The 19,434-nt window shown below is 39.2% G+C and overlaps 1 protein-coding gene across 4 annotated transcripts in view; it reads left to right on the forward strand.

Moving 5' to 3' along the window:
• Positions 1-19,434, forward strand: part of LOC122812148 (GEM interacting protein) — a 1,774,188-nt gene that overhangs the window by 746,025 nt on the left and 1,008,729 nt on the right. The window lies entirely within an intron of this gene.

The following is a 19,434-nucleotide window of genomic DNA, read 5'->3' on the forward strand; positions in this document are numbered from 1 at the left end:
GTATCCTATCATGGGTGTCAAAATATCTTTCTGGAAACAGTAATATTAGGTGATGTTAGCACTGACTGGTAGAAATTTAACTTACAATTCCTCACAGATAGCATAAACATATTTGGATTTTCTCAACTAATTATTCACCCAATCTTTACCAGTTCAGCAAACCAGAATGGCTCAATTATTGATTGGATTTTGGTCTCCCATCCTACCAATTTCTCTATATCCAAAAACTTCCAGCCTCTATCAGTGATCACCACCCCATCAGCTCAACTAGACTTATCTCTCATTCATGCAGACAACATACCTACAAGACGGTATGAAACCTATCCAACTTTGATGAGCAGGCCTTTACAAATATATTAAATTCCATTAATTGCTCCTTCCTGAAATACTTACCACTACATGATGCAGTTGAACAATTTAATTCTACATTCCTAAACACCTTAGACAGTTTAGCTCCCACCAGAAGGAAAAGAGCCAAAATCAACTGTTCTCCTTAGCTTTCTGTCTATACCAGATCACTCATGCAAAAAAAGAGACAAGGCTTGGACAACTTACGTAAAACATAAGTTTCATGGTAATTTACAGTTTCAAAGCACTTCATAACCTTGTAAAGAAACAGGTTAATTTAGATAAAAAAAAAAACAATTCTATGCAAAGCCACAAGATCAGCACAAATCCAGTCCAAAAACCTTCTGGCACTCTATCAGAAAAAATCCGACACCCAGGAAGTCAGTCCTTCCTCCAACCCTCCTGTGATAGTACCTCCCCTGACATAACATCTCAGTTTAACACTTACTTCATCAATAGCATAGCCTCCATCACTAACAAATTCCCTCCATCACCCTCTAGTTTCTCTCAGCACCCTATTACCTGTCACTCCACATTTTCCCTTCAGTCAGTTAGTTCCCACTTCCTTCATCAAATCTCTGTTGTGCAAGCTCAAGCCATGTTGCCCCTCTGCAAACAATCTTCCTAATGAATTCCTAAAAATGACTGCTGAATCAACTGACTACCCAGTCTCCATAATCATTAATAGCTCTATCAGGGAAGCTTATGTGCCCTCCCTGTGGAAAAAATCCTTCATCCATCCCCACCACAATGATGGCACCTCCACAGAAATTTCTAAATTTAGCCAATTGCTATTCTTTCACCAATATCAAAACTTCTAGAAAAATGTATCCATAAACAACTTCTTCAGTACCTACTTGACAATAAACTTCTCTCTGCCACCCAAAATGGATTCAGACCAGCAAACAGCACTGTCACTGCTCTACTATCCTTTACTGACACTGTCAACAAAGCTCGTGACTCAGGAAACTTTGTCTCTTCTCTGTTCTTAGATCTATCCAAAGCCTTTGATACTGTCTCTCACCCCAAACTCTTATCCCAACTATGTCTTCTCGGCTTAACTGAAATATCTTTACAATGGTTCATTAACTATCTCTCTAACAGATATCAGTCTGTCAAATGAAACTCCTTACTTACCAGTTAGCACTGGGTTACCCCAAGGCTCAATACTAGGTTCACTCCTCTTCAACATTTTTATTAACCATCTTAATATTGCCACCAAATAAGCCACCCTAATTCAATATGCCGACGACTCTACATTAATCTGCTCCACCAGGAATCTTTCTCATCTACAGAGCTTAACTCAAGAAGCATTCAGTTCCATTGAGTCTTGGCTCACCAACAACCATCTACTACTTAACCCCAAAAAACTAAACTTCTACTATTTTTGCCAAAACAATTTTCACCAGATACTTCTAACTTTGCTATTTCTTCACTGAGCAATACTTCAATCGATGCATTTCACATACAAATCTGTTAGATGTAACTATTGACAACAATCTTAAGTTTGACCTGCATATCAGCAACAACATAAAAACAACTAGTCAAAAATTGGGCATGATGTTTAGGGCTAAGAAATTCATCTTCAGCTCCGCAAGAGCTTGCTACCACCTATCACTTACCCTCCATTCTATATGTGTCACTTGTTCTAAACAATCTTCACTCTTCCCTCAAAACAAAATTTAACCAATGTTATAATAAAATAGCTAAATCTGTCACAGGCCAAGCCCTCTATTCTGACTATTGCTCTTCTTTCAAGTCACTAAATTGGCTCGAACTACCCCACCTTCTTACCTTTAATCAACTAACTCTAACACCAATGTTATAATAAAATAGCTAAATTAGCCACAGGCCAAGCCCTCTACTCTGACTATTGCTCTTTTTTCAAGTCCCGAAATTGGCTCAAACTACCCCACCTTCTTACCTTTAATCAACTAACGCTAACATACAAAATAATGTACAACTCCTATTTTTCACAAACGACATTATCAGTGCTTCAAAACTATATTCCATCTCTTGACCTACATTCTTCTCACAAGTATCTGCTATTTATTTACAAAACCTCAAAGATCTAATGGTGTTAGTCTGTACTCCCCCTGTGTTGCCAAATCTTGGAGTAGCATTCCAGAATCAATCAGACTTATTATATTACTTCAAGTCTAGGCCGAAAGAACATCTAACCAGTAACTGGATCTGCCCATGCTCCACGCCATCTTAGTACTCTTTTCCATTCCCTTCTCTTAATAGACTTTTTCTTGATCTTACTTTCCTTCCTGCATTAACTACTTTCTAGACTAACCTTTCTATAATTCCTTAACCTTCTAATGTTCCTTGTCTCTATTCCTACACTAAACCTTATCTATCCCAGAAATTATGACTGAAATTTACTACATCTATCTCAGAAATTATGACTAAAATTTACTACCTAAGTCTCTTGCCAGAAAGTGTATATAGTGTTTACAACTTATTACTTATTCTGTAATATATTTTTCATGCATCATTATTTAACATACATAAAAGGAACTCTCTTCTATTTTATATGTAATGCATGCTCAGCTTTATTTCCTGCTTTATATTTGCTTTTCTTCTTTTATTGTATCTACAAATTGTACTCTTGTGTGATTGTCTTAGTCCTTGTAACCAATGTTAATTTGTAATTCTGTTTAAATTGCACTGTGGAGCTTTTCTTCCCAGGCCCCTGCTGAAAATGGACTCATCCCCACTCAGACTTTCCTGGTAAACAAATGTCAAATAGATAAAAATCATATCAGTACTTAATTGTGTCTTGTAATTGAGCTTGCATTACAGAAAACGTAACTAAACTTAAATAAAATTTACGACTGACAAATCAGTTTACATAAAACTAGATTTTCTTTCATTTATGGGAAGAACATTTCTTCAATCATATTACAGTCTTTAGTTGTCACACTATAATATTCTGATTTAATCAGATTGTAATCATTTTCTCTATACAAATTGGATATAGTTTGTGCTACTGTTATTTGCTATATTTTATGATGTTCGCAATCCATATGTCATGTTTTTATTTTTATTTATTTATTTTTGTTTACTGAAACTGTTTGATCACTGTGTGACTGAATACATTTCAGAACTGACATATTTTGTTTATGGCGTTTCATATATTGCCTCCCACTTTGCCTACAAGGACATCAGCATAACACAAGCCTCATATTCTCCATGGTTAATACCAGAGTATAACAGAACTTGAGTGCAAAGAGTAATTACATTTAAGGCACTCTTTTGTTTGAAGTATTTATTTATGGATGAGAAAGTTCAGTCATCATTCCCTGTTTTAATGGTTTATTTTAGGTAACTTTTAAGTGTAATAACTCACTTGATGAGGTTGCTAGTATGAAAATAACATTTTACCTGTTCGTACTAAGTCTAAAATTAAATTTAAAAGGTAGAAAATCTTTATAATACATTATTGCTTATTTGTCTTCTCTAGTTTTTCTCACAAGTCAATATACACTGTTAAACACCATCTGCCACTTTAGCTCTTCAGCTATAGTAATGTGATACTCTGCCAAGACTCAGCTGGTTACTATTCCATAAATGCCCTTTTGTCCTTACTTGGTATTTCATCTTTAAACTTGATTTCCAAAGTCATTGCCTGAGTCTTGTTTGTACTTTTACCAAACAGCCTTCTGCAACTGCACTCCACCGTCTCCTAGTTCTCTTTCTCCACCTCATCTGCAAATGTTAATTGAGTTGTAGTAGTAGCAGCAATGTCTTCTCTGTTTCCATTCATTTGCTCTGTAATAATAAGCTTTAAATAGTTAGGCCACAACTGTTCTTTTCCAACTCTATTAAAAGTCTCACTTGCATTCTGCAGTAAGATGCAAGTGTTTCAGAACTGTTATCTGAACAATGGGAGTGTGTTAAGCTGCATCCTCTATGCTTACACTTTATAACTCTCTCATATTAAGATGAACAGATAGTTTAGTGTCAATGCTTCATAGCAACAGACTCAGGGGGTTGATACCGAGTTTTTCTTACTGTAACTGTAGAGTCTGCAAGATGTTCTTCGTGTTTCACTGTTGCAGTCATAACTGTAGGGTGATCCTGCTGGCAGGCAGCCCGAGGTCGGCCAGAATTCCAAAGTCTGGGTCCGGCGTCGGCTGTACCAGCAAGTACCCTGACGTCAGAACGCAGAGGTATAAAGCTGACAGCTGACGCCATCTTCTCCAGTCTTTCTTGCCGTGTGGTGGAAAGCAGCTCGCAAGTTGTTGGTTGGCGGATTCCCGGACAACGTGCTTTGCTTGTCGTCGGTCCGAAGACTTCTTCTTCTCTTCTCAGGCTAAGTACCCCATTGGGGAATCTTTTTTCTTGCTCCTCCGATGTCAGAAAAAGTTAACAATTGTATATCGTGTGGAAAACAAATACCTCATAAAGATTTCCACTCTTACTGTCTTCCTTGCTTAGGCCCTGACCACGACGTTTCTTGCTGTCGGTTTTGTGCCAGGTTTAATTCTCGTACTATTAAGCGTAGGTACGATTGGGCCTTGAATTATTTCGGTAGACGGTTCAATTACAGGATGTCGTCGGATACTTTACCGACAACCGGAATTCACAAAAAGCGCAAGGACAAGGATAGGCCTCCGAGGTCCAAACAGGATTCTATGCAGCCGGAGCCAGCTTCGGGTTCGGCGGTCGTCAGTGAGGCGCTTTTGCAGCCCCTGTCGTCAGCCACTTCGGAACCGATGGCCGACACGGACTCCCATGGGGAGCCAACTAGGCCCAGTATTTTATCTGCTGCAGGACCTTTGGACATCGCTCCTTCAGATGGGTCCGGAACCGCTGTGCAGGTACCGGCTTCTGAAGGGGTTTTCAGGCCTTCTCATATCACTATTACTACAAAGACAAAGGCAAAGTCAAAGACTCCTGTTAAGCCAAGGATTTCTTCTCAAGCTTCTTCGGATTCAGCTCCCAAGACCCAAAAGCAATTATTAAGGATGGCTGAAGATTTGCTTTCTATGATTAGGGGTTCTCATCCCCTTCCTGAAAAAAGGCCTAGACAGGATATTCCTTATGATTCCTCTGATCAGGCTTCTGTGTCTTCAGTCTCTTCCTCTGAACAGGATTACTCTTTTCCTCCTTATGAGGATTCTGATGCAGAGGACTCTATTCCCTCTGCTTCTCCCCCTGAAGATTTTTCTTTTGGGGAAACTTTGCATGAGATGAGAGAGCATTTTCATTGGGAAGGTCAGGATTATTTCGCTTCCAAGAAGAGACTTAGGGAATTTCTCCTTCTCCCACAACACTGACCTTTGGCTATTCCTCCTGTTCTTGATATTGTGGATGATGCTTTCTCTGAAGCTAACCTGAATCCTGACTCTTATCCGCCTGCTCCTTCTAAGCTGGATAGATTTTACAGGGTCCCTGATTCCCATCATTTTTTGTTCAAGAACCCTTCTGCAGATCCTGAAACTGTTTCTCAGGGTTCCAAGGCTGCTAAGGCCGCTTCAGCTAAAAATCCTATTCCCTCTGAAAAGGATTCTCGTTCCTTGGACAGATGGGGCAAAAAGGTGTATACTTCTGCTACTCTTTCTATTAGAGCTTTAAATTGCCAGTTTCATATGTTCAAGTATCAGCAATTTCTTTTGTCTGTTTTAAAACAAAAACTTTCTACCTTTCCTGCATGTGCAGAGGACAAGGAATTACAGGATGTATTGCATGCAACTGAACAAGTTAGCAAACATAGTTTACATTGTGGTTTTGATGCCTTGGAGGCTTCTTGCAGGGCCGCAGCCTCTGGTACTGTTATCAGGAGACATGCTTGGCTTCGAGAGCAGAATTTGCCTGAGCAAGTTAAGGCTAAATTGTTAGATGCCCCTGTTCAGCATGATGTTCTGTTTGGATCTAAAGCTGAGGAGGTTATTAAAAAGATGGAGGATAAGGCAAAATCTATGCAGACTGTTAAAGATTTCTTACAAGTTCAGCCTCCTAGATTTACTAGAAATTGGCCCTCCAAAAATTGGTCCTTTCCCACGTCTGACAGGCCTCAAAGGGGAAAATATAGACGCTCCAGAGGTCGGGCTCAGGCTCAGGCCTCTTACAGGTCCAGACAATGGACTGCTTCATCCCCTAGAAGGGGAGAAGACAGATCTCAATCACAAAGGAAGCAGACCCAATGACTCTCTCTGCTGGGCTACAGGTCCTCTTTGCCTGGAAGCCCCTCTCGGAGGAAAACTTTCTCTTTTCTACCAAAATTGGACTCATATCACCCAAGACAAATGGGTTTTAGACTTGATTTTAAGAGGTTACAAATTCCACTTTCACACTCTGCCAAGGTCTATTGGTTGGCCGGATCTGCCAAAACATCAATGGTCAGAGGCCTTAAATCAAGTGGACGCTCTATTGGCCATGAGAGCCATAGAACCTGTTCCACTTTTACAGATGGGAAAAGGTTTTTACTCAAGACTATTTCTGGTCCCAAGAAAACAAAACTCATGGAGACCTATTCTGGACCTTTCAGTATTAAACACCTTTCTGGAAATTCCAAAATACAACAACTTCTTCCAATGCTCTCCCAGGATGCTTGGATGGTGACATTGGACTTAAAGGAAGCCTACTTACACATTCCCATCAGGCAGGAACGCAGAAAATACCTCAGATTCAAGGCAGGTTTGAGGCACTTTCAATTCTCTGTACTGCCCTTTGGTTTATCTACTGCGCCCAGAGTCTTTACCAAGTGTCTGGCTCCAGTAGTAGCTTATTGCAGACTCCAGGGGATTCAAATTTACCCCTATCTGGACGACTGTTTTATTCAGGCAGACAGCAAAGACCTTTTACTTCAACATCTGGATTTTGTTCAACGTCTTCTCCTACTACTAGGATTTTCAGTGAACACAAAAAAGTCACATTTGATCCCTTCTCAGCAAATGATTTTTTTGGGAGCTCTTCTGAACACAAGCTTGCAAAGGGCCTTCCTCACTCCAGAAAAACAATTACAGCTGGCCTCAATTTTCAAAACCTTGGCAACTTTACCTCAGCTCACTGCAAGGAAATTCCTGCAGGCTTTGGGCTACATGGCTTCTTGCATCCTGTTGATTCCAAATGCAAGGCTTCATATGAGAAAACTTCAATGGTACCCAAAGAGTGTATGGTCTCAGCATTACCACAGTCTAGACACAATGATTCCACTGATTCCCTGGCTCCAAAAGGAGCTCCTTTGGTGGTCCAGGGCTTGTGCTTTGAACGAAGGGAATCCCTTCCGTCTGCCTCAACCTTCTCATATCATAACCATGGACGCTTTGGATTATGCTTGCGGAGCTCATTTTCTAGACATTGGCCAGCAGGGCTCTTGGACAAAGAAGCAACTACTCTGGCACATCAATTTGAAGGAAATGTTGGCAGTCCAAAATGCTCTTCTAGCATTCTAGACTCTTTTGAAACCAGGACCTCTTCTGATTCGTACAGACAATACCACAGTCATGTGGTACATAAACAAGGAAGGGGGCTCTCACTCTTACCCCCTTTGCAGACTAGCCATGAATTTATGGGACACAGCTCTAAATCTGAATCTGCATCTTCAAGCTCAGTTCATTCCAGGAAATCAGAACCTCTTAGCAGACAGCCTAAGCAGAAATCTTTTGGATCCTCACGAATGGATGTTGGACCCCAACTTATTCAGCAGAATAACTGCAGTTAGGGGTTGTCTTCAGATAGATCTGTTTGCATCCCATCTCAATCATCAGTTGCCTCTCTTTTGCACCAGGTCCTTCCACATAACAGCTTGGAAAGTGGATGCTCTGTCATTCAGCTGGAGGAATCTTTCGGGATATGCCTTCCCTCCTCTTCCTCTTCTGCCTCGGGTGTTACTGAAAATAAAACAGGACAAACCCAAGACTATCATTTTGATAGCTCCAAATTGGCCTTGGCAGTTTTGGTATCCAACTTTACAACACCTATTCTTGGAACCTCCTTGGATTCTTCCTCTGATCCCTTCTCTTCTGTCCCAGCATCAGGGTCAGATGCAACACTCTCAAATCAAGACTCTTTGCCTAGCAGCTTGGCTCTTCAAGGGCCTTTGATTCCTTCTCTTCCCAAACAAGTTTTGGATGTTCTTTTAGAGGCTAGGCGGCCTAGCACTAGAAAATCTTATGCTTCTAAATGGAAAAGATTTTGTATTTGGATGCAGGATCTAGGTTTTGATCCTCTTTTGCGTAATATTTCCTCCATTTTACTTTACCTCTCAGACCTTCTGCTTAAAGGCCTTTCCTTTTCCTCCATCAAAATTCATGCTTCTGCTATCTCGGCTCATTTTAATACTGATCCTCACATTTTTTCTCACCAGCTGGTGAGACAATTTTTGAGAGGAGCTAAGAATTTAAGACCTCCCAGAACTCCTCCTGTTCCTGCTTGGGATCTTAATTATGTTTTGGAAAAACTTACTTTGCCTCCCTTTGAGCCTGCTGCGGCTTCGGACATCAAGTTCTTATCCTGGAAGATAGCTATCTTATTGGCATTGACTTCTGCCAGAAGGGTTTCAGAGTTGCAAGCTCTCATGGCTGTGGAACCATACATTATCTTCCACCAAGACAGAGTCTCCTTGAGGACAAATCCTACATTTATGCCCAAGGTGATTTCTAAAGTGGCTCTAAATCAGACTATTCACCTTCCTACCTTCTTTCCAAATCCTCAAAATAAAGGGGAAAGGATCTTACATTCATTGGACGTACACAGGCAACTACGATTTTACCTGGACAAGACTAAAGAGTTCAGAAAATCTGATCAATTGCTTATCTCTTATGCCTCCAGTTCTCTAGGTAAGGCTATTTCTAAACAAACTATTTCCAAATGGATTGCTCATGGAATAAGGTTTTGTTACTCTCACTATGGGAAACAGATTCCAGGTACTGTTAGAAGTCGTTCTACTAGAGCAGCTGCCACTTCAGCAGCTTTTCTCAGAGGAGTTTCTACCAAGGACATTTTGGAAGCTGCCACTTGGAGTTCAGTGCATACTTTCTCTAAGCACTATAATCTCCCTTTGTATTCTAAGTCTAGGGCAGGCTTTGCCTCTGCTGTTTTGCAGGGTCTTTTAGCTGCCCCTTCTTCCGCATAACCACCTCCCTCATTCACAGCTTTGGGATTCTACCCTACAGTTATGACTGCAACAGTGAAACACGAAGAACATAGTACAGTTGTGTACACCTACCATAAATGTAGATGTTCGAGTGTCTTCACTGTTGCAGTCGGTGTTTCCCTCCCACCAGTCCCCTCTTATTTTTGCTTGTTTTCTCTTCCACTTCTTTTGTGGTGTATTTGTGTTCCTTTTTAGACACCTTTTGGTTTGTTTTTTGGGGGCTTCTGACATCTGGGGCAAAAAAGGCTGGAGAAGATGGCGTCGGCTGTCAGCTTTATACCTCTGCATTCTGACGTCAGGGTACTTGCTGGTACAGCCGACGCCGGACCCAGACTTTGGAATTCTGGCCGACCTCGGGCTGCCTGCCGGCAGGATCACCCTACAGTTATGAATGACTGCAACAGTGTAGACACTCGAACATCTACATTTATGGTAGGTGTACACAACTGTACTTTCTGCCAGTGTCTTCATTGTCTTTTTTTTTTCAGGTACTCCAAATTTTTCCAGTTTCCAAAAATATTTCATTTGATCCTATACTGCAAACAAGAAGTTCCCACGCATATTTCACTTACCCTTGTGCCCAAGTCAAAACTGAATAAAGTCCATAAGGATCAGTTGACTTATCTGTTTATCAAACGATTAATTCAAATGAATACTTCAAATTATGGAAAGGAATGCTATAGGGGAAAAAAGGTTTTATTTTAATCTGGTGGCTGAGTGCCATGCTTCTTGTCAAAGAGCTTACAATCAGATGTGCCTGCATATTGATCTCGCGTCACAATAAAATGAGGAGTAAAGCTTTTTTATTAATTCATTTTCTTTTAAATAAAGACTCCTCTGCTATTAACTATGCTGCACATATTTTTTGTTAATAAATCTTTTGATACACCCTTGACTAGGATGATAATTGGCTAATACCAGCCCTGCTCCCCCCCAGCCTCCCTTCTAGACTTACTAGATAATGCACCCCCCTCCGACTAGCCCTGCCAAACTGGGGGCACAGCTGAGGTAGTAGTTTTTTTATCTTTGGAGAGGAGGGAAAGGACATACAGGCATCCTGTTGCAGTAGCCTAAGTCGTAACCCTGACGAGCAGGTGTGGAGTGATGGATGCACACACCCCTGACTGTTCTTGCCATAAGGTGTTAATGTTATCCCTCTCAATGCATATACACTTGAGATGCACTAATGCTGCTTTCCAGCTTTGCCAGAGAGCAGCATGATTCCACAAAAGACTCCCTTCCCCCAAGATACATGAGCTGGCCTTCAGCCACTTGAGTCTATCCACACTGGCTGGCCATCTAGCTTCCCAGACCACTAGTTAATCCCTGGACAAGAGTCTTGCAATGGGACACCACCCTGCCCAATATCAACAGGACAGTATGCTGCATCTAGTGTTGGGAGATATGGCGATTTTACATTATAAGTTTAATATATACTAACATGACAAAAATAGAATGGCTGTAAGTGCAGTAACTATGAAAACTGAGTTCCTTTTTAATGATGATTTTGTATGTGATACTAATATTTAGGGGACTAAATGTACACAGTTTCTGTTATGTAGTTCCTAAAACTGGGTGAGTAAAATTGTCTGGTTCTCTCCTAACCTCCAGCTCTGATTATGGCAACACCAGTTTTATTTACATATGTATGAAAACCCAGCTGGTTAGATGGTCATGTGGTGCCTTTGAACTCTGTTTCAGGGAGTTTTAAGGCAGTCAGAACTTAGCTGCACCTGGTTCTCTCACTCAGAAATGAACCAAAAACTAGATTTAGGTCAACCACATCCTTTTTCCTTGTAAGTGAGGTAATGTGAAGTTGAAGTCATTGTTTTTACTTTCAAAGCTCTATCACTGCTTTGTTTTTGGAAAACAATATGCTATATGATATAGTAATAGGAAGCCAGACTTTTATTATGGCACTGCAATCTGTGGAGAACCCTTCTAGTCTGTTTTCCCCAGTCTGCAGAAAAACATCAATTATTCTTTAAATGTGTTTTCATCCTTTGGTGTAGTTTTATAAGAATTTCTTTTGAAATTATTTTTTGTTTTGTTTTGTTTTCATGGACACTAATTTCAGATTTTTTTGTCTTATTCGGTGTTATGGATTCCTGCATTACAAATAATAAAATATTAAACTGTTTTTAAGCAACATTTGTTTTATTATGGTATAATTTTCACAGTAACTCAGTAAATTTAAAAAAATAGGAATACATAAAGTAATTACTTTTTCCCGCTCATATTTAAGCCATAGAAACAGTTGCTTCCTGCTGTCAGAATAATCTGAGCTCTCAGTACCAAAAGCCTTGTGGAGGGACTGTGGTGGCAGACGTTAGAGGCACTCTATAAAATATGCAAATACATTTATTTTCTTCTCCGTGTGTGTGCATTTAGCAGTTGTCATATTCCAAGCCTCATTTTCAGAATAACATGTCACACTTTAAAAAGCTTGTAAACAAATCTACCGCAGAAAGTTTTGACACAGTTTATACATGTGTTTCTCTGGACTTTGCATGATATCCACTAAACGTGCAGATGGCAAAGCAGATACATACTTTAAGATTTCACAATACACATGTAGGCACATTTTTGTTTTGTTTGAACTGTAAAAAAAGAAGATGCTGTATATCAAATAAATGGCAGCGGGGTCTGATGCTCTTTTTATGTTTATATTAAAACTACGGTGTGTGATACCACCAAAAAACACTCACATTTTCCAGTCATGCTTCTGAAATAAATACCACAGGCCTTCTGCACAGAAAAACAAACAGAATGTTCTTTGCAGCAAGCAGTGCTAGCGCAGGTGTTCATACTCATTTGTGTAAATGCGATACGGGTATCCCTGATGTTTACGAATGAGCGTACCAAAGGCGAGATTCATCGAGGCCATTTATGCTAATGTGAAAGGGCTTAACTATAATAAGATGCAAATGAGAAATTTTGTAAAGCGGGAGATGCTAATAAGGTGTTCTTTTAATTCATAGCCCAAAATCCATGTAGTACACGTTTCTTGTTAAATGCAGTGCTTCATTTTTTCATATTTGAGTTGCAATCCACAAGCTTAAGCTCAGCCATCCTTTCAGTAGTTTAAGTTTGCACAAGCACCAAATTTCCCCACCGATCCCTTCAACAATATGTCCAAGTATGCACAAGCAACAGCATGAAACATTTCCCAACCAGTTCCTTCAGCAGTATGTTCAAGTTTGCACAAACACCAAAATGAATCACTTCTGCCACGATCCCTTCAGCAGTATGTCCAAGTATGCACAAACATTAAATTGAAGCAATTCCCCCAACAACCCCTTCAGTAGTCTGGCCATGTATGTGCAAGCACGTCCCAGACATCAGAATAAAACATTTCCTCCAACAAGATAGGATACACACAAAGCTGCTGAGATAAGGCTCCAGAATCCACAATAGTCTTAAAAAATACCAAGAAATATGCTGTTCAGAACTGCTTTATTGCAACACACTAGCGCTTTCACAGGATGCTTCTTCAGGTGTATAACTAAATGCAAGAAGCTACACCTTAAATAACAAGGTGAATTAATCACATGATACATTCTGTTTAATATTTAAAGGAACCATTAAAATCAACCTTAAAAACATGTATATATACTATTATTAAAACAATACACTACAAAAAAATATATATACAAATATACATAAAATTAAAAAATATATAACAAATTGCCATCTGCAGTAATACTTTAATATAAAAAGGAGAACAAAAACTATCTATGTAAAGCCCTTTTACTGAGAACAGGTTTCATGGGCACATGATCATTCAAACCGTGACCATAGTTAGATCTTAACATCACTATCCATCTAGCCTCTACCTCTTCTGTTCTAGCTCTAATGTCACCCACCCTTGCATTCTCATATGTCCTAGAGACAACCATAAACAAAAATTTATGTTGTACCCCCATATTTTGTACATGTTTAGCTAAAGCATTGGTATTGCTCCCTTTACCTATATGATAATTGTGCTCTCTTATTCTGTCTTTAAGGGCGTGATCTGTCTTGCCTACATAAAAACATTTGCAGACAATACAATTGGCTAAACAAACCATGTGCATGGTTTCACAATCAGCCTGCACCCTAACATCATATACTTTACCTGTATCTGGATGCACAAAAAAGGGCTCTTTATTAATGTGCCTACATTGTGAACATTTGCCACATGGTCTAGTGCCTGGTGTTGTCAAGACATTCTTAATTTCCTTAACATTACATAACCTTCTCCTTAAATTCTTCTTATTCTTAAAAGTAAACTGAGGTCTAGGACCTATGATTTCACTTAATTGTGGATCTGTTAATAGAATATCCCAATGTTGATTAATAATCTCTGTATACCTCCTTACATCCTTACAATAGGGAATACAGACCTTAATATTGTTATTCCTTTCAGTGTTTCCACAGAACAATATTTTTGAAAAATACGGTTTGGAGACTTGGGTAGCATTATATTCTACCAGCCCATGATCATAGCCCCTCACAGTGAGCTCAGTAATAGTTCTAAATTTTTGTTCTTCAAATTCACTACTCTTTACACTTAATCTAGAAGCCCTATAACATTGGTTCTGGACCACATTTCTAAAAACAAACTCTGGATGCATGCTATCCTTAGATAATAGACTATTAACATAACATTCCTTTCTGTATAATCTGGTGGAGATCATATTAGAGCTATCCCTTTCTATTATCACATCCAGAAAATTAATACTGACATCTGAATAATTCAAAGTAAACCTCACAAATGGGGTAGTGCTATTGATATACTCTACAAAGCTCATTAATTCTGAGACAGAGCCTCTCCATAAGATGAAGAGGTCATCTACAAACCTTCTATAAAAAATAATTGAATCTTTGAAAGGCCCTTCATCCAAAAAATCTACCTCCCACTTCATCATAATGGCATTCACATAACTATTAGAGCATGCACTCCCCATCGCCACACCATTCTTCTGCCAATAAATCTGGTCAGAAAATAAAAATACATTATTCATAAGGACTATAGACATCAACTGAATATACAACTCTATTTCATTGGCACTATATAAACAACTTTTTTGTCAGCTGTTCCTTCAAAAAATCAAGCCCTTTATCATTGGGAATGACTGTGAATAATGAAACAACATCAAGAGTAACAAACAAACATTCCATGTTCAGCTTACCACTATTAGTACCTTCATACAAATCACAAAGAAAATGTTCTGTATCTTTAAGAACATAGGTTGAATTATCAATTAAAGGCTTCAGTTTTCTCTCTAAAAATATTGAAATGCACTCCGTACACCATCCCCTCCCCGCAACAATAGGACGCATAGGGAGTCTAATTGAGTTCTTATGCAGCTTGGGTAATCCTTGTATAATAGGGACAGTATAATGGAGTACATTAAGGAACTTGAAGAGATCATCGGTCAGTAACTCAGCTTGCTTTAAGCATTTTAACTGCTCATTAACTGATACAACCATTAATTGCATACGTTGTTTAGTTATTTTTTCATAATAGTCAACATTATTCAACATTTCATACATTAAACATTCATAATCTTGTCTATTAAGTAAAACAATCCCCCCACCTTTATCAGCTGGTCTAACTACAGTATTAGCATCATTTTCAAGAGCACACAATGTTTGAAATTCAGCTTTAGTTAAATTATGTTTTCCACCTTTAAAACTTCTATCATTATAAACTTTATAGAAGTCAGCTAGACACATTTGTTCAAAAGCATTGACTAAAGGTGTAGGTTTAGGTATAAATACACTTGGTTTTCTCAATGAAACTTCTGAAGCATTAGTATTCTGTTTAAACATACACTTCAGTGTTAGATTCCTAGTAAACATTTTAAAATCAAATACTATATCAATAATAGACATATTTGTAGTTGGTATAAACGATAAACCTTTACTCAGAACATTATATTCCAAAACAGTCAATTCACGATGTGTTAAATTAGTCACTAATGTCTTACTTGTTGAAACGCCTTTTTTATGGTGTACACATTGTTCACCTCTTCCTCGTGTTTCCTCTTGTAGCGCATTGTACTCCTCCCTCTGTCTCTGTGTTGATTGTTCTGTCTCTGTCCACCCTTGCAATTCGATGAACTGTCCCTCATAGGGAGTGGAAAATTCAAATGAAAAAATGGCGCCGTTTCAAGGGGCTGTGCTGATGTAGCAATTGATTCATTATTATTAACTTGGAGAAGATTACATTCAGGCTCCCTATGCACTTCCGCCAAGCAGCTATGTGTGTATCCTGTTTTTCGTTTTTTATAGCTGCAGAGGTTTCTGGTGCTTGGCCTTTTGTGTTTTTCTCATTTCCTCCAACAAATCTTTCAGTAATCTGCCCATGTATGCACAAGCATGTCCAATACATTAAAATGACAGTAGATCAGACCTTTTCCCTTCCCCTTGTATCTCCATATTCTCTATAAAATTGCTGTTTACTGGCAAATTCAGGGCCATTGACATATTTAGTTTGTAAATTAGCACGTTATGGATTCATCTCTATGAATTTTACTAAGTAAATGTGTAACATCCCTTATCTGTGTATCAGCTGCCCCCATTATGCTTTTGTGATAGGGAGGTATGTTTATAAAAAGATCTCTGCATTTAGGTATTCATCCTGCAAATCTGGGATTTGCATATCCGTGTAGCACTGCTCTTAGCAGATTACCTCTAAGAAAATACAAAACTAGGAATACTGGCTTATATTTAATTGATATTACATTGCGTTTGTGTGGTGATAGATGAAGACAATAAATGATCTAGTCAACAAATGAGCAACAACAGCCAACAAGAAAACAAAACAACTACAGGCACAACTAGAAACTAAAAACAAAAAATGCACCCAGGACTGCTAGAAATGTGTTTAATTAAGTGATCTCATCTATAAAGTATTTTAAACACTTCATTAGCCCACCACATGTCCTACAAAATCTTACTTAAATAACTTGCACACATAATCTGACCACCCACATAGCCAAATGCCCCACAGGATTGTGCTTGAATAACTAGCACACACATTACCTGACCACCCTAACAACCAATAACAATTAATAAAACATAAAGACTTTACATATTAAATGGACAAATCACTATAAAGATAATTTGAAACTTAAACAAAAATATTTGAAACAGAATGCGTAAAGTCTGTGTAAGAGTATTCATATTTTCAGACCCCTAACCAGGAAAAGCCGAAAGACACAAACAAATTTACCACCCATACTTATGGTGGTGCTGCGGTAGCGTTGTCGCCCAGAGTAAGACGTTGTCCTCTTCGATTCTCAGCTAAAGCGTCTTCTGTGTGGAGACATGCGTGAATGGGCGTACCTTCGTTGAAGGTTGTGCGTCAGGCCTGGCAAGTCAGTACGTAAAAATCTACTGCCAATCATTAGTGGACCAGAGTTCCACTGTGGCGACCCCTAACCGGGAAAAGCCGAAAGATACAACAACTTATAAATATTCCAGAAACTTACAGATCATCAAATATATGTTGAAAGTACACATATACCACCTAAATATATATATTTTTTGCTATTTAAATAGTCTGCTGCAACATTCTGTTTTGTTAATTGTCATTGGTTGTATGGGTGGTCAGGTGATGTGATTTGATTCTGTAAGCAAGATGCTGTGGAACATTCAAAACTCTGAGGAAGCCTTTAAAACACTTTTTGGACAAAAGAGCTTAACTAAATACAGTTCCTGACAATCTTTCCATGTTGCTTAAGTGCACTTTTTTTTTTTAATAAGTTTATTTAGTTTTCCCATTTAGGTGCATTTAAGACTTTATTTCCTCTTCACCCCCTACCTTCCCCCCTCACCATGTTTCCAGCTCTCCCATACCATCTTGAAGGCCTCTAGGGATTCCCTGTCTACCATCTGTTCTAAGAGTCCATTCCATGGCAATACAACCCTCTCTGTGAAAAAGTACTTTTTAGAGATCTAGGGTGTGATCTGCTTTCTGTATTTCCATCTTTCTTCTTTCCTTATGATCAGAATGACACCTTCACATTTCCCTGAAATAATCTTGTGCACCAATATCATGTTCATCATGTCTTTTCTGGACTAAAGTTAGAAGAGTTTTAACCTTCAACTCCATTCTATGGAGCTTTCTGGAAGATGTTCTCTGGATGCATCCTAACATCCTGATGTCCTTTTCCTCCTATGGCCATCAAGCTGCATGTAGTAATGAAAGCCCTATAGAGTACAGTTAACACCCCAGCATTCTGTTTGCCACAGCCACTAATACCTCACTCTGTTCCCTTAGGTGTGTTAAACATTCCAGATTCCTTTTTCCTGTTCTTCTGCCATCATTTCCATTCCCACAGTAGTGTCCAGACACTGCATGGAATCTGGCAGAGAAAATAACATTGCTGTCCTGTTTTAACAGATACCATCATATTTTGATCAGAAAACAAAAACTTTCTGTAGTTTTCTCTGAAACTTGAAGTAGACTAGAAGAGTAAATGTAAATGTTCACATAAAATAAATTATATTTGGTTGTCCTGTTTGTATAATAGACAGATAAAGAAAGAAACTGAACTGGAGTCAACTTTGGATCCTTTGGTGGGCTAAAAGTTATTGTCTGCATTCAGAAAACGTAGTCCGATTCTGGTAAGCATTTTGTCATGAAGAATGGCCATGCACAGAGGATAAGCAGCTCAGAGACGCACATACCGCTAATGAGGAATGCTGAGCAGCAGTGCTAGCCGCAGTAAATGCTAATGGCTTCATAACCAGGAGGTAAAGAGCAACAGTATATCAAACTGTGGGGAAAGTGTGTGCTAGTAAGGCAAATCAAGATGGCAGAGTGATTCATAAACATAGCCAAAAATCTGTGTTCATACAAAGAATTTGTGAAAAATATTAGGGGTTGTGCAGCATTATTTAATGCGCATCTGCAAGAAGATCTTATTGCCAGCACAAGCCATGATGGTGTTTATTACCCCCTTAAAGGCCATGTCATCTGACTTCACTTAACATTTCATGCACTTCACAACAATGACATTGTGAACTGGTATCATGTGAATAAGGACACTATGCGACAGATTGAGGGCATGTGTTGACCTCATCTGCAGTCTCATAGGAGCCATGGAGTACCTATGGCTTTATGTATACTAGCTACAGAGACCTTTAAATCACCTCCAGAGGATATGCTCCATCAGTATCTTGATGCTATGCTTCAGTATGTGGCAGAGCATATGTAGTTCCCATCTACTACAGAGGACAGGGGAACACCATGCAAGAATTTTACCATATGGCCTATTTTCCTGAGATACTAGGGCCATGGACTGCACCAACATTGAAACAAAGGCCCCATCTAGGGAACTGGGAAGGAAGCATGTGAACTGCAAAAGGTATCACTCCATCAATTGCCAGGTGGTTTGTAATGCACAGGGTACTGTCTACACTGGAATTACATGCCACCCAGGGAGTTATCATGACTCCCATATATGACACACCTATGACCTATAGAAACAGTTTGACAGGGGTGACTTTCACAAGGGCATTTTATTGGCTGTGGTGGATATGCCATGGAACCCTGGTTGATGACATCTATCTGAAATCCACAGAGTGAAGCAGATAATGGATACATCTATTCCCAATTGCAAGCAAGAATCATTATGAAACATGTGTCTGGGCTCCTGAAGTCATGGTTTTGTTGTATGGATTCATCCACTGGTGCCATGCAGTATGATTCTGGCACATGTGCACGAATATTTTTAGGATATGCAATGTTACACAATATCAGATTTAGCAGGCAGTTGTAGGAGGAGGAACAGTCCTACCAGACCAGGCAGTGGAGGCAGAGCCAAATGAAGATTCAATAGAGGGGCCAAGAGCAGGATATGATCATGTTAGATGGAGGTGGGTGCAGTGATATTGTCTGGCTGTACATAATTTTATTGTGGGAATGTGGTTTATTGTCTGCATGTACATTGTTTTATTGTGGAATGTGGTTTATTGTCTGG

The sequence above is a fragment of the Protopterus annectens genome, chromosome 9.part0, assembly GCF_019279795.1.
Source record: "Protopterus annectens isolate FY-2018-M chromosome 9.part0, PAN1.0, whole genome shotgun sequence".
Classification (NCBI taxonomy): domain Eukaryota; kingdom Metazoa; phylum Chordata; order Ceratodontiformes; family Protopteridae; genus Protopterus; species Protopterus annectens.